Below are 16456 nucleotides of genomic sequence, written 5' to 3'. Positions count from 1 at the left end.
TAGGCTGTTTTCTGTATGGGAGCATTTGACCTGAACATGCAGGAAACATGGTCAGCAAATTGTGCAAGTCAGACAGAAACCAGTTGTCATGAACATCCGCATTGTTGATACATTCATTACACTACTAAAGAACTTTTTAAGAGCTTGGAAAGAGTTTGCTTTTTTCAAAAAGGCTAAAGTTCTCCCTGCAGTCTTGTTTGTAGAAGTGATTGATTTGCTTTGTAAACATTTTTTATAGTACAAAGATAAAATTAAATTTATTTTAATTCAGTTTATCCCTCACTATAAACCAAGAATGAGTAGAAACTAAATAAATATATAATTTTAGAAAGTGTCTGAAGAATGAAGTCCCAGAATTTGAATGAAGTGACTAAAGGCGTTTGTGGACTTTCCATTCCTGTTGAAAATTTAAATTTGTTTAAATGCTCAACATTTCATTGCTTTAAGTATGTGATTATCTTGAGGCAGGAGAAGGGGGCTGAAATAAGACTCTGAAATCTGAGGTTCAGACATGAATTCTCTGGGTAGAACTTGGAAGGGAGTGTTCTATAAACTTGATAGGAAAAAAAATCCTCTATTTTTCTAAACTCTAACCAAAATGTAACATTTCTTCCAATTGGTAGAAATTAATAGTATTTTTCTGTCACATAATTTTAGCAGCTATCTCAAAATATTATAAATACTCATCACCCCTTTGAAACTATAGTGTTATTAGATCATTGACTAGATCTTATTATTTAATGGATTAATAAGATCTATTATTCTACTATATATTTTAAAATATTTTGATAACTATATTTCAAATATTTTATAGCTAGTATCAGTAGTTTTCTTTCTAATCCTATGCTCTTTATTTTATGCATTAAACATTATTCCTGGAAAACACTCAGAAGCTTCACCAGACTGCATAAGGGTCCAGGGCACAAAAAAAGGTTAGGATCTCCTAGGTTGGAGGAACCCTATTGTCCTTCTCATTTTTTATTCTATCTGTGAGTGTATGAGGGCTTGGATGTGATGCTGTATTAGGAATGTGTGTATGTGTGATGGCAGGGTGTGGCCTTATAGATGGCTCATGGGTCAAGAGGAATGAAGTGAAATAGCTGTAAAGTTTTCCACTGTGTGATTCCTTACTGAAGATGACACTTTGCTGTCTACCTTCACCCGGGGTATCATGTAGGCAGCAAAATGTATGCTGACTTGGAGCAGAGAGGCAGACATCTGACCTCTACTTGACTGCTTTCTGAATGTGTGGCCTTAAGCTCATTGGTGAACTCTTCTGTATCTTGTCTGTAAAAGGAGTTGAATAGCATCTCTCCTCTTGCCTCATGTGATTGATCCCAGAAGAGAGAAAGAGAGAATGGAAAACTTCTCTGTAAACTCTAAAACACCCAAGAAGCATAAGGGAGTCCTGCTGGCAGAGAGCTCGTCTGGGTGCTGATCTAGTGTGACCCTGAAGCCCAGCATTGTGGACCAGGCACAAGGAGCAGGAGGCAACTCTGCCTGGATGCTCTTTGGCCTGGGATGGCTGAGAACAGAGGTTATCTAGGGGGAAATTTCAAGAGGCTTGTAGTAGGCTGACTGATTCCCCCAAAGATGTCCATGTCCTAATTCCTGGAATCTGTGGATTTGTTACCTTATGTGATAAAAAGGATTTTGCAGATATGATTAATTAACTTTAAGGACCTTGAAATGGAGAGGTTTTGCTGGATTATCTGGGTGGATCCGATGTAGTCACAAGGGTCCTTGAAAGAGGAAGTCAGGAAGATCAAAGTAAAAGAAAGAAGATGTAAAGATGGAAGCAGATGCCAGAGAGGAAAGAGGGTGGTATGCTGCTGACCACAGGCCCAGAAATGCAGACAGCCTGGGGATGCTGGAAAAGGCAAGAAAACAGATTCTCCCCTAGAGCCTCCAGAAGGAAGACAACTCTGCCAATGCATCAACTTTAGGACCTCTGACCTCAGGATAATAAATTCATGTTGCTCTGAGCCACTAAGTTTGTGATAATCTGTTACAGCAGCAATACAGGGCCACTGGGCTTTTAGATTTGGCAGAGTGCTTCAGGCTTATACAGAGACCTTGCCATAGTATTGGTGTTTACTGTGATAGTTTAATATTTTTCTCTTGCTATACCTGTGTTTCTTTAGGCTGGTGAGGATAAAACAGCAAATAATAATCATAATAAAGTTTCTGACTGCATCCTCAATTAGAGAACCACCAACTCTTTCTCTTTCATGGCATTAAAATCTCCTCTAACAGCTCCAGGGATTCTTAGCAGATTTTTCCCCTGTGGCTCAGGAACAGGGCCATCTCATCTACCCTGAAACAGCTCCAATTTTCTCCTCCTCCTTCCCCACTCCCATTCTGGCTCCTGGAGGGCTCCAAATGCCAGACAGCAGGGGAACGTGGCTGCTGCCACCGCTGCCACTGCTGTGTCCTCCACAGCCACACCTCCCCCCCAACCCAGGGAATCACTCGTGAATGTCCCCCCTGGGAGTGACACCAAAGCCATGCTGGGATGGCTCTGCTGTCCCCCACCTGCCAGATCTCGCCCAACCCTAAACCTCTTGATGCTTTGATCTAGGTTTTCACTGAAAAGGAGGAATCATTTTCATCCCACTTTAAAGCCAGGATCCAGTCTGTTGGTGTTTTCAATGCCTCAACAGTATAGGTAATATCCACTGAAATACTTTTAGTGACATTGACTGAGTTCAGCATTAATGCCCCCTCTGACTTCAGTTGCTTTAATCCAAAGTGCAAATTTCCCCAAGCTTCTTCTGTCATCTGTTGATGCTCAAAGGCTTACGTGGTCTGGAAGGGTAAGCGGTTCCTCTCTGATTTGCCAGAAGTGAGTGGTTATGTTAGTTGAGGAGCCAGCACACTAATTTCAGTGATTTGATTCTGGTACAAGTTCCATGGGGCCAGAGGGTGGGATGGTGCTTTTTGCTTTGGCCTGGGTAAACATTTGATGCTTGTTATGGTGGTTGAAATGCTGGGTTTGATGCTGTATCCATGTGCCAGGAGGTTCACAGTAAATGAGGGGTGTGGTCTGTTAGGGGAAAGTGGCTGTGGCTTGGCCTCTCCACACCGTATAGCACACACACACATGTTCTGTAACACGTGAAGACATTGTGTGGGGGCTGACCTTGAGAAACTGTGGGCAGGGGTCTCTGCGAGGGGAGGGGAGGCAGTGGAGTGTGGCAGAAACAGCACCGGACTGGAATGAATTTCTGCTGCTTACTGACTCCTAATACTCCTCATCTGTGAGGTTTCGGCAATCCTCTGCTCATTCCTTCATGACTCGGGCTGTATTGATTTAGTGCCAGGCTAAGCACTTTTAGAATTGAATAGTGAACAAGACAGATGCTACCCCTGTGCTTTTTTTTTTTTAATTGGAAAATAATTGCTTTATACTGTTGTGGTGGTCTCTGCCATACATCAATGCAAATCAGTCATAATTATATATATATATATATATATATATACACATATATATATATATATATATATATACACATATATATATATATACATCTTCCCTGGTGGCTCAGATGGTAAAAGCATCTGCCTACAATGCGGGAGACCCAGGTTCGATCCCTGGGTTGGGAAGATCCCCTGGAGAAGGAAATGGCAACCCACTCCAGTACTCTTGCCTGGAAAATCCCATGGATCGAGGAGTCTCGTAGGCTACAATCCACGGGGTCACAAAGAGTCGGACACGACTGAGCAACTTCACTCACTTTCACATATATACATATATATATATATATATATATCTCCCCTCCCTCTTGAGCCTCCCTCTCCCTGCTCCAATTCCACCCCTGTGCCCTGTGACAATCCCTGTGCTTTTAGATCTTACTGTTGAGCAATTGCAATGAGTAACAACGATCCTATCCTTAGTACTCGCTGAGGGTTATCTTGTCCCAAGCATGTGGGTTATGATGGAAGAAGCAGGGAGTTAGTGGAGGTTAAGGTCAGGGGAGACTCTGGTAGGAGGTGATTAATTATTGATGCTTGTCCTACTCTGGACTCATGTCCTTTCTCTGACCTTTCCTCTCCTCTGTGTCTTCTCTCTTGGCTTCCTCCCTCCCGGCTTGTCTCCTCTCTTCAGATCTCTTTCCTATCAGCCTCTCTGGGCTGACCTTTTGCTAAGGTTCTTGTCTGGAATCTCCAGCTGCATGATGGACACCTCCTCCTGGGAACCCTCAGGCATTTCAAAGGCACAACATCTGTGGAAGAACTCAACAAGGCCATTGTTTTTTCTTCCCTTTTTGGTCTCTGAAAATTTTATCATAATTCTTTTTTCATTTAGGTCAAAAACTTAGTCACCTTTGGCTCTCTGTCACACCTGCCAGTCACTTAGCCCTACCCTTAGTACCTTGGCAAGTTATTAACCACTGTGCTATGGTTATTTTGCATGGAAAAGAGTCATGTCCATCTCAGAAGGTTGTAATAAAGATTAGATGAGTCAACACATATGCAGTGCTTATTAAAGCACCTGATGTCATATCAGCATTCCATCCAGGTACATCCTCTGACCCCTTATTTCTCCAAGTTTTTTGCTCTTGTACCTTAACTCTTTGGTTTTATAACTCTCATTATCTATTATATTTCTAAATTGTTTGCAAACTAGTCTGCAGACTAGTGGCTGGACCTGAACTACTTGATATTACATGATATCCTTGTTTCTCTTAACATTTCCCAGAAAACTCTCTCTCTCTCTCACATACACAAACACACAAACATATATACCTCTAAATATGTACATATATGTATACATACATACACACATATACACACATATGTATATATGTACCGAACTATACCGACATGCACACATACATATATAGATTCACATATACTCTTTTCTTTGTTTCTTAATTGACTCAATGTTTTGATGATGCTTCAAAAAGAAAAAAAGTGAAAGTGTTACTTGCTCAGTCGTGCCTGACTCTTTGCAATCCCATGGACTGTAGCACACCAGGCTCCTCTGGTGTGCTACAGAATTCCTCCATGGAATTCTCCAGACAAGAATTCTCCAGCCAAGAGTACTGGAGCCTTTTCCTTCTCCAGGGGATCTTCCCAACTCAGGGATTGAACCCAGGTCTCCCGCACTGCAGGCAAATTCTTTGCTATCTGAGCCACCAGGGAAGCTCTTGGAAAGAAAAAGACCTGGGAAAATCCTTACTTATGGTGTGACGGTGAAAGATTAATTTTGAGAACTGTCCAGAAAATAGCTTTCCATCCCACTAATCATAAGATATATATATATATATATATTTTTTTTTTTTTTTTAATGAACCAGTCTTTCTGTTAAGGGTGGATTTGCTGATTGGTCTTAGTGAAAATTACCAGCAGGGATGTTCTCAGAGACTCTCTGTCCATATGAAATGGATCTGCTCAGAAACATGGAAAACCTTCCTTAGATGCTACTGCTAAATCACTTCAGTCGTGTCCGACTCTGTGCGACCCCATAGACGGCAGCCCACCAGGCTCCCCCATCCCTGGGATTCTCCAGGCAAGAACACTGGAGTGGGTTGCCATTTCCTTCTCCAATGTATGAAAGTGAAAAGGGAAAGTGAAGTCGCTCAGTCGTGTCCGACTCTTAGTGACCCCATGGACTGAGCCTACCAGGCTCCTCTGCCCATGGGATTTTCCAGGCAAGAGTACTGGAGTGGGGTGCCATTGCCTTCCTTAGATAAGCCCTTGTAAATGGTTTCTGTGATGGAAATAGCAGTGGGAGGTGGTGTCAGGGACTTCAGGTTCACAGCATGTACTTAGGAATTTTCTTGACAGTGTAATTTGATCATTATGTATATCTTTTAATTATGGGCTTTAATTGCCTATTTTCATTCTGTAATTAAATATAAAGATGTTAATTTTGTAGATATTACAATCAGCTCAAATGCACTTCCTGACTCTTTCCCCAACTCTACCTTTCAAAGAAAATTAATACATCTTTAAAAAGTTTGTGCACAGAAAGAGCCTCTCAGAGGGCAGCTTTTGGGTGCCAATGGGTGTTTTCATGGGAGGGACTCTGGTTCAAGAAGAATATGGGAGCATTACCCTGATTATATTCCCGGTAGATTGTGCAGTTTCATCTCAGAGGGATCTTGCTGGGTCTAGGGCAGTGAGAACTCCTTGTATTTGTATAAATGAAACCAATTTCTCTTGACTGAAATATTTAAAGGCGGCATTTATTGTTAGTGAGTCACTAACAGGAGAGGAAAGAACTAATGTTAGAGCAACTCTGGCTTTTTGTTTCTTTTGTGACTTATTTCATCTGAATGATGAAAAGGCATTTTAGATTCATAGAGTTTATATTTTGTGTGTGTGTCAGTAGCTGATTATCTATGTTTCTATCATTCTATCACTTCTCTATCATCAGAGAAAGAGAGAAATTGCTTTACATTTTTAACAGACACAGACCTTAATTAAACTATAATTTATTTTATAAGAACTCTCAATAATTCAGATCTCTCTTCATTTCTTTCTACAGTTATAGCACTCTGCTTTTAAAAGGCGGGCACTAAAAGACAGTCTTTCTCTATGGACCATACTATGTTCATTTTATCCTATTTATTCTACATATTTGTCTAGTTCTCCCCATTTATAAATATAAGCAAAAAGAGAAAGCTTGGTAGAGTGGGAAGAGCCTTAGAGAGGATCCTGGTCCTTTTGCACATGTATCTTCTCTTTTTGCACATGTAGATTCTCTGTCAGAGAAGGCAGTGGCACCCCACTCCAGTACTCTTGCCTGGAAAATCCCATGGATGGAGGAGCCTGGTAGGCTGCAGTCCGTGGGGTCGCTAAGAGTCGGACACTACTGAGCGACTTCACTTTCACTTTTCCCTTTCATGCACTGGAGAAGGAAATGGCAACCCACTCCAGTGTTCTTGCCTGGAGAATCCCAGGGATGGGGGAGCCTGGTGGGCTGCCTTCTATGGGGTCTCACAGAGTCGGACATGACTGAAGCGACTTAGCAGCAGCAGATTCTCTGTATTTCATCTCCCTGGTCTCATACTTTAAATGCTGTTTGTATGCTTTTGTTCTTCAATTTAGATCTCTAGTCCCAACCTCTCCTCTGAGCTCCAGATTCAGATAACAATCAGAGCTCTTGATATCTCCACTTGGACTACTCATAGATATTTTAAGCTTGATGTGTCCAAAACTGAATTTACTTCTTCCCCAAACTCTTTGCTCTTCTTTCCTTCCTAGGCTTGGTAAATGACAACACCATCCACTCAGCTAGTCAAGCCAAAACTCACAAAGTCATCCTCTGTGGTTTCTCTTTCCACACGTGAGCTGTCAACAAGGCTTGTTTTTTCTCTAGAATGTCTCTTGTATGTGTCCTGAGTCACTTTAGTTGTGTCCAACTCTTTGCAACCCTAGGGACTGTAGCCCTTCACACTTCTGTGTCTGTAGGATTCTCCAGGTAAGAATACTGGAGTGGACTGCCATGCCCCCCTCTAGGAGATCTTCCTGACCTAGAGATGGAACCTTGTCTCTTGTGTCTCCTTCATTGTCAGGCAAGTTCTTTACCACTAGCGCCACCTGGAAATCCCAGAGTGTATCTTAAATCTGTCCCATTCTTTCTTTCTCTGGTGTCAGCATCCCAGCTCAGGCTGCCACCATTGCTCACCCAGCTGACTGCAATAGCTTCTTGTTTTCTCCTTTTCAGTGCTTCTTCCTCTTCATCTTTCCCCCAATGTCAGCAAAAGCTGTTATAAAAACCAAATTAGTTCATGTCATTCCCTTGGTTGAAAAATGGTATGGATTTCTTTTGTATAGAACTCAGATTTCTAACCATGGTATATTAATCATTTCGAGCCACCGTAACAGAATGCCACAAACTGTGTGGCTTAAACAACTTAAATTTATTTCCCCACAGTTCGGCAGGCTAGAAAATCCACGATCAAGGCCCAGCAGGGTTAGGTTTCTGGTAAGAGCTTCCTTTCTTGCTTGCAGAAGCAGGCTTCTCACACGTGGTAGAGAGAGAGAGAGAGAAAGTGAGAATTCTGGTTCTCTTTTTATAAGGGCACTAATCCTATCAGATCAGGATCTCACCCTTATGATCTCACTCAACCTTAACAACCTCCCTATATGTCCTATCTCCAAATACTGTCATATTAAGGGTTATGGCTTCAACATATGGGTTTCGAGGGACACATGTGTCCGTTTTTTGCCCATGGTTGTGAAACTCTTTATGGTGGGGTACTTTCCACTCTTTGTGGTCATCTTTAGTCCAGTCGCTCTGGATTCATTTTGGCTTCTTGAACAGGCTAATTTCTCTTCTGCTTAGAACCTTTATGCAAGCTATTTTATTTGCCTAGAATAACTAGAATTATCCTCTGCTCCTGCCCTTTCTCCTGGTGATTCCTTTTTGTCCTTCAGGTCTGAGCTTTCACTGTCTCAGAGAAGGCCTCCCTGTTTGCAGTTACCTTTATTATTCTCAGCCCCCAGGTGCTAGATGTTTCTGTCACAGGACTCAGCACACCTTGTAATTATCTCCCCCAACAGATTGTAAATGCCACTAGGACAGCAATTCCCATTCCCACTGATGGGGTTACCCAGCATTTAACATAGAACTCAGAACATACTCCATACTCAATAATATTGTTAAGGAATGAATGAATGAGTAACAGACACTCTGTCCCCTAGGAATGAATAATTCAGAGCAGGATTAATGTACTTTCATAGGTAATCAATGGACTGGGTAAAGTTTGACATTTACTTTAGGTGAGAGCAGATCATCCCTTGTGCTTTACTATTTTACCAACAAATCTCCCCTTTCCCTAATTCTTCTTTATTGTGATAAAACATACATGATATAAAAATACCATTTTAACTATTTATAAGTACACAGTTCAGTGATATTAAAGATATTCATTGTGTGCAACCATTATCACCATCCATCTACAAAGCTCTTTTCATCTTGTAAAACTGAAACTCTATAACCATTAAACAAGAATTCCTCATTTTCCCCTCCTGTCAGCCCCTGACTACCATCATTCTACTTTCTGCTTCTATGATCCCACTTTTGTTTTCTCCAGTTCTTCTGAACACATAATTCCATCAGAAGTCTGAATCTGAACCCTATGTTTGCCCCTCACTCATATTCTGGTGGAGAATATTGTACAAAACTTACCATTTGCTAATTACCTTGCAATTATTCTTACTAAAGATAATCTCAATATTAGAAACCCATATGGGGTTTCCTTTCTAGAACCACCTTAACAGTGAGGGATAAATATTGCAAACCAAGTTCTCACGGTTGCAAACTGAGGAAACACTGCTTCACTCAGTAAGCATTTCTTAAGAACTTCTCATGATCCAGGGACCAGGCTGGAGAGAGGCTGGGACTTTCAAGGAACCACACGTTGTTGACCTGCTGAGGTGTGCATTTCAAAGAAAATATGCCTGGGCCAAAGGCTTGCATATAGTAGGCACTTAGTTAATAGTCAGTGAATGAGTGGATAAAAGTGGCAGAGGGAGGCCAGAGACATTGGAAGAGGCAAGGTCGTTGAGGGCCTCAAAGGCCAAGCTAGGGCTAGTGGTGGGAGTGGACAAGTGGTGAGCGGGGTCTTTTTTAAGCAGGGAAGAGACCTCAGTGATTTGAATTTTTTAAAAATCCCCTTCGGCTGTAGAACAGAAGATAGATCAGAGAGAATGAGACTAAAGCTATAAGCACAGACAGGAAGGGTTATAACGTTAGGTGGGAGCTGAAAGCATGGACAAGAAGGGCTTTCAGAGATGGTTGTGTAATTTAGGAGAAGTCCTACAGCTGTCCTCGTGGTGCGGAAAGGTAGAGACAGGCAGGTGAAACACCATATTCTGGAGACTGACCGGTAGGTGTGGGCACAATTCAGTTGAATGTGTGCTTTAGAGAGAGAAAGTTGGAACATGTGTGTGTTTGCGTGTGTATACATGTAGGAGTACAAGTGAACATTCAAAAATGATTTCTACTAATACTTACCTGTTTGACCTAAAGGCTCACGAAGCCCTCCTTATGCCTTACTCCCAATCACATGCTCCAAGTCACATAGAGAAATGGGCAGAACAGCTCAGCCCAGTAATTCCATCCTGACTCACACTAAGCTGTTTCCAGCCAACTTAATTAATCACTCCCCCTTTATGCTCATGCAGCATTTTCCTCCATTACGTTTGTCACGCCACTATTTTTATGAGTTTATATAACACTTTCTCCTTGCTAACCTGTGAAATCCTTACGGATGGGAAAGTGCGTCACTTATCTTTTTTTCTATCTATCTATCTTTCTTTCTATCCTTGGAGCCTAACTTACTCAGCACATAGCAGGTTCTCTAATGTTTGCTGAATAAAGGAAAAGCGGTAATTTTGTAGTTTACTTAGTCAACACCTAAAGTCTCCAATGGAAACTCTTGTATGGCCTCCTATATTTTGGAAATAACATTAATAACAGTTTCCAATGTTAAAGAACCTACTCTGTGCTGGTTTCAATGCCAGATACATTATGTGCAATGTTCAGGAGGTCCTTGGAGTTTAAAAAGTCCTAAGGAGATGGATATTATTGACTACTTTCTACAGTTGACAGACGGAAGCTCACAAAGGTCAAGTCACTTAGCAAGTCACCCAGCTAGAAAGTACAGACCTACAACTGGAACCAAAGCCTGGCCCCTTAACTCCTGTGCCCTGCAGCCTGCCATTCCCTATGGTGCCCCATCTCTGCACTGTGTTTCCTGCACAGTGGTGAAAGTCACTGCCCTTCCTATGAGAATAAAAGGGTTTAATCTGGTCTAAAGGAAACAGTGTTTCCTCTGTTCTCAAGGAGGTTTGACCAGTTACAGAGAGGGAACCAAGAACAATATTATCCCAGAGATGTGGCCAGTTTGTGCTAACTCTAGCTCCGGATGTTGGAGCTGGTTCCCAGGAGTGCAGGAGGAATGATGATCGTTCAATTGAGATTCAAGCTCATGGTGGGTTGAGGACTGAGATTTCCCTTCCCTTGAATGTTGGCCATTTTCTCTTCTTCTTCTAGGATCCAGGCAGGATGCTTTCTACTCCAGGGGGAGCCAGTTCCCAAATCTGCTCTGCCACTGGGTTGCAAACTTCAACTTCATTGAGGGTTTGCTATTTCCAACTCTAGTTACTATAGTGAATTCAAACAAAAAGGCTACAACTCCCTATCTCCAGATTGCCTTGCACATGGTTGATATTCTCTTAATATTTTATTTGTTGATGGGTCCTAACTGGCTGGTTAGTCTTTGCAAGGTTCCATTCGTGGATAAATCACTGCTGGTCTTTCCAGGCTCCTTAGCTCTTTTCCCAATGGGTTTCTCATTGTCAGGGTAACCCAGGGAGAAAGAGGAAACACAAGGGAGGCTCTCCCACATGGACAGGTGAGGATATCCAAGGTAGGTGTTTTAGCTTGTTTTCTTTCTGCCTGACTTTTCTATACTCTCCAATTTGGATGACTCATCCACATGGTCTTTTTATTTAGCATCTTGGGACTGAATAGCGCCTCCCGGTGAGCCCTCCGCCCTAGGAACTGGGCAGAAATGAACATGGATGTTATGAATTTCAGGGTAGTCAGTGATTTCAAGCCTGCAGGAAGGTATCCTACTTCCAAAACCACTTCCCTCATCTGCTGGGTATTAGCTTCATTCCTTCCTCTTGAGACTTGCATGTGTGCTAAGTCACTTCAGTTGCATATGACTCTTTGCAACCCTTTGTAGCCTGTCAGGCTCCTCTGTCCATGGGATTCTCCAGGCATGAATACTGGAGTGGGTTGCCATGCTCTCTTCCAGGGGATCTTCCCTACCCAGGGATCAAACCCATGTCTCCTGCATCTCCAGCATTGGTAGGCAGATTCTTTACCACTTGCACCACCTGGGAAGCCCTTTTCTGGCTTAGATCCCACCATTAGACACACTGTTCATCACCTCTCCCATTTCATAGTATTTACACTTATGTTCTGGGGTTTGGGCAAGAGTTTGTTTGTTTTTCAATTATAGAAGGGGATCCATGAAGACTTTGGGCAACATGTAGGGAAGGGAGAGGGTGAATTTAGCGAGAGCTGAAGTCAGTAAAGTTCATTCATTTGGGAGAGACTGAGTTCTGCAGACAGATCTTCCAACATATAGTAGTTATATGTAGTTATATAAGATGCATATAGTTATAGCAGTTAAGAACATGGCCTTGCAACAAAATTGGCTGAGTTCAAGTATTGTCTCTATTACCTACCAGTTGTCTGGCCCTGAGCAGGTGAGGAAACTTCTCTGAGCCTTATTTACTCATATGTAAGTTAGTGATAATAATCATTTTTACCTCATAGTGTTGTAAGGATTAAATAAAAAAATATATACAGTAAACTCAGAATAGTATATGACACACATTAAACACTCATTAAAATGAGCTATTATTAATATTTGGTCTGTCTAAATAAAGTCTGTCCTACCTGGTATGTCAGTCTCTCTCAAATAAACCTTCTGGGATTCAGCATTAGACACCTAGGCTTGCAAAAAGTTAGGGCTGGGAAGAATCTGAGAGGATCTGTTTTGTAGATGAGGAAATGCAGGCCTGAGTCATAGAGGCATTAGAAAACAGTGTCCTGTCTGTTGCTCAGAACACATTTCTTTGTACAAAGCTGCCCGTCATTGGCCTGGAGGGCAGATGGACCAGCCCTCTAGGTGTGCCTGCCTATCTCCATATAAAGCCATCTCCCCTCAAACAGTGGCACAATTTCTCTGAGGGTCTTTCAAGTAACATAGTAGTTATGTTGAAAGACCAGGGAGGTAGAGAAACTGCCCCGGTCACTGGTCCCTGAATTGAACCTGGTGAGGGGAGCTCGGTGGAGTTTATAGGTCCTGGAGGCCTGTGTATAAAGAAGTCTCTGATATGGAATGGAGAACACAAAAAGTCTCAAAGACACAGTTGAACATCTTATTTTTAAGTCAAGGACTTGGGAAGTTTTTGTCTTGATGGTTCCTGCAATGCTGACGCGTGTTCCTTACCAGAATGATGCTCCCTAGCACGTTTCTTTCTTGAAAAAGGCCTCAATTCTCTGGCCTTAACATTGGGGAATATGGACTCCTATTCTTTTTTTTAAAGTATAAAAATAATACAACCCAAACTTAGAGAGGACTTTTTTTCTGGTGAAGAGGACTTTACTCATAATCCTATCAGCTGAACAGATACATTTCAGTATTTTTCTGTAAACACAACATTTTTTAAATTGAAATTACAGAGCAAGACATTTCTAAGAAAATTCAACTCATGCTCCTGGTTTAGTCAAGGACTTGCTGACTGTTCTCAGAAAAGTTAATCTGGCTTTTTTGGGGGCAGGCAAATGTTGCATTTTTACGGATGGGAGCACTGGAGTCTTTTTGTGTGATGGATGTGCTGGACCAGATTCTAAGCCTGAGCTCTGCTTCCATTTGCTGGATGACTTTCAAAAAGCATCTTCACCTTTCTGGATCTGCTTTCTGGCTTTTATTACATTGGTTAGTGCTGCATGGTGATAGCACCAGCTTGTTTACTGTGTTCTATGCTCAGTCTTGACACAAGCAAAAGGTTTCAAGGGATTCAAGGTACAATTTCATCTATGTGGTCTTTGACAATGATTTAATTGATTTATAATTGTGGATTGATTGAGAGCCTTTGTTATCTATTGTCTTCTATGCTACTTTCCCAGGTCTTCTCCTCTCTCTGGTGACAGGGGTCATTTACTAGATCATTTCATCCTTCTGTTTTCATTATTAAGCCACTGGAGACCGTGCATCATTGATAGGATGGCAGGAGAGTAAATGTTTCTCGCTCAGAGATGTTCACAGCTAAAGGGAGCCATGAGTTGTGTGTAAAACTCCACTCCTCTGCCCTGAGTCATCTTATTAGCTGCTTTATTTCAAGGGACGAAGGTTAATTTTGGGTTCCCTCTGGAACATTAAGGGATTCTTGCCAAATCCAGGATAGCCTTGAGCGGTAACCTCATGAGGCCCCTGGATGTGTCTGTGTGTCTGCTTTGGGCCAGACCCAAGGTGCTGCCCTGTGTCTTATCCGCAGTAAGGGAGGAGGATGGGGCCAGTGTTTATCTTGGTGGACCTCACTTGAACTGGACACTGCTGTTTTGTCAGGTTGAAGTATACCTCTCTTTTTTAAATTGTCCAGGGACTCTCCCCAGGTGCTTGGTCTGCCAATGATTTTGACTCCCGCTGTTCAGGTCCTCTAGGACCATAAGGAGAGTACTGTTTCTCCCTGCCAGCCCAAACCTAACAGCAGTTAATTATGACTGACATGCATGGCTGCACTATCAGGTCAAAGGTCTAGCCAGTGAACTAGAACTTCACTTCTCTTCACTTCTCTCCCCAGTAGGGTTGAAGCTCCTGGGGAGGTGGACCTGTTAGAATACTCATAGCTTGTGCCAAATGCCTCCTGGAGCAAGAACAGGGCAGTCTGCTTGCTACCTAGTTTAGGTTGTGAAGCATAGTGGGTACAGTCAAGCTGGAGCTGGGCTGGGTTCAAATGCCAACTCCATTGCTACCTGGGTGTGTTAACTTAGGCAATACACCTCAGTTTGTTACTTTGTAAAATGTGTGTATTTTAAGGGTTTTGAGAATATTGTATTGAGGATTAAATGAACTAACACTTTAGATTGAAGCATATGTGATTGCTGATATTTTCATCATTGAAAACCTATAAACATAACAAGGATTAGCAGAATGCTTTCAAAATATAACTTCTATATGCTGTCTAGGATGTTCACTTCAAATATAATGATATAGACAAGTTGAAAGAAAAAAAGATGAAAAAAGCTACATTATGAAAATACTAACCAAAAGAAAGCAGAAACTATATTAATAAATGTGAAAGTCCTCAACAAAATATTAGCAAATAAAATGCAACAATGTGTTCATATATTCTTTTAAAAGAATTATACCCTACAACCAGAGCTTCACAAATGGCTCAGTGGTAAACAATCAGCCTGCCAATGTAGGAGACACAGGTGTGATCCCTGAGTCAAGATGATCCCCTGGAGAAGGAAATGGCACCCCACTCCAGTATTCTTCCCTGGGAAATCCCATGGACAGAGCAGCCTGGAGGACTATAGTCCATGGGGTCACAAAACAGTTGGACATGACTGAGTGACTAAACAACAACAACACTACAACCAGGTTGGATTTATTCCAGCTATACAAGGAAGGATAGTTCAGTATGAAAAATCACATGATTGCATTAATTGATATAGAAACATAATATCATAAGATTCAACACTGACTCATGATAAACACTCTTAGCAAGACTGGAATAGAAGGAAATTGCCTCACTTGATAAAGGATGTCTGTAAAAAGTCTATAACAAATGGTGTACTTAATAATGAAAGACTGGATGGTTTTCTTCCTAAGACTAGGATCACAGCAAGTATGTCGCTCTTGACACTCTTATTCAATACAGTCCTGGAAGTTCTAGCCATTGCAAAAAAAGAAATAAAGGTATGCAGATTAGAAAGGAAGAAATAAAACTATGAAGATGACACTATTGCCTATTTATAAAATCCCAAGAAATCAACCAAAACTCCCCCCTCCTGGAACCAAAAAAGGTGTTCAGCAAAGTCACAGGATACAAACCCTACAAGCTCAAAAATTGGATGCAAAAATCAGTTGTATTTCCATTATACTAGCAATGAACATGTGGATACCACAATTAAAAATACAATGACATTTATAATCACTAAAAATACTTACATATACATTTAATAAAACATGCAAAGAACTTGTTTGCTCAAAATTGTATCTGAGAAAGAAATTAATAGGACTATATAAATAGAGAAACATACTGTTGGATTGAAAGATTCAATATAGTAAAGATGCCAGTTTCCCCCAAATTGATATATAGGTTTAGCACAACTGTTATCAAAATATTAATAATGTTTTTTATAATGAATACAGACTAGATTACTCTAAAATTTACATGGAGAGGGCAAGGAGCTAGAACAATTTTGAAAAAGAATACTAAAGTGGAAGGGATCAGGCTACCCTACTTGAAGACTTAAGTAGCTCTGGGAGTCAGCGCTGTGTGGTACGGGCAGAAAGAATAGACACACAGATCAAAGGAACACGACAGAAAGTCCAAAAATAGACCCACACAAACATGCTTCTCCGTGGCTTTATTTTGCATAAAAGTCTCTAGACAGGAGCCCCAAGTTTAGGTCCCAGGACTACTATCTACTTGCTGTGTGGCCTGGACGAGTGACTTCTTCCAGTTCTAAAAGTCTTTGATTCTTTGGATGTAAATCACTTATCTTTTTCTATCTGTTTCCTTTTATATTTTAAGGAGATATTTTGTCCTCTCTCTTCCAACCCTCTGTTTACAAGGAGGTACAAAATCCCTTTCTCTTTTATGTATCAAGGATTCTACAAGCCAAAAGAATGACTACATTAATTGAGTTCATAATAAACCTCAACACTGTCAGAACTTGACTCTG

The 16456-nt window shown here is 41.4% G+C and overlaps 1 protein-coding gene and 1 non-coding gene across 8 annotated transcripts in view; both read left to right on the top strand.

The window, feature by feature from the left end:
* The window catches only part of DDR2 (discoidin domain receptor tyrosine kinase 2), a 180251-nt gene that overhangs the window by 43731 nt on the left and 120064 nt on the right, over positions 1–16456 (top strand). The gene's annotated exons all lie outside the window — the stretch shown is intronic.
* TRNAC-ACA (transfer RNA cysteine (anticodon ACA)) lies at positions 3534–3606 on the top strand. Its single transcript has one exon. It is a non-coding gene; the product is annotated as a tRNA-Cys (tRNA).

The sequence above is a fragment of the Giraffa tippelskirchi genome, chromosome 5, assembly GCF_054371585.1.
Source record: "Giraffa tippelskirchi isolate mGirTip1 chromosome 5, T2T-mGirTip1v1.2.pri, whole genome shotgun sequence".
Taxonomy (NCBI): Eukaryota; Metazoa; Chordata; class Mammalia; order Artiodactyla; family Giraffidae; genus Giraffa; species Giraffa tippelskirchi.
This window is presented reverse-complemented; position numbering and strand designations above follow the sequence as displayed.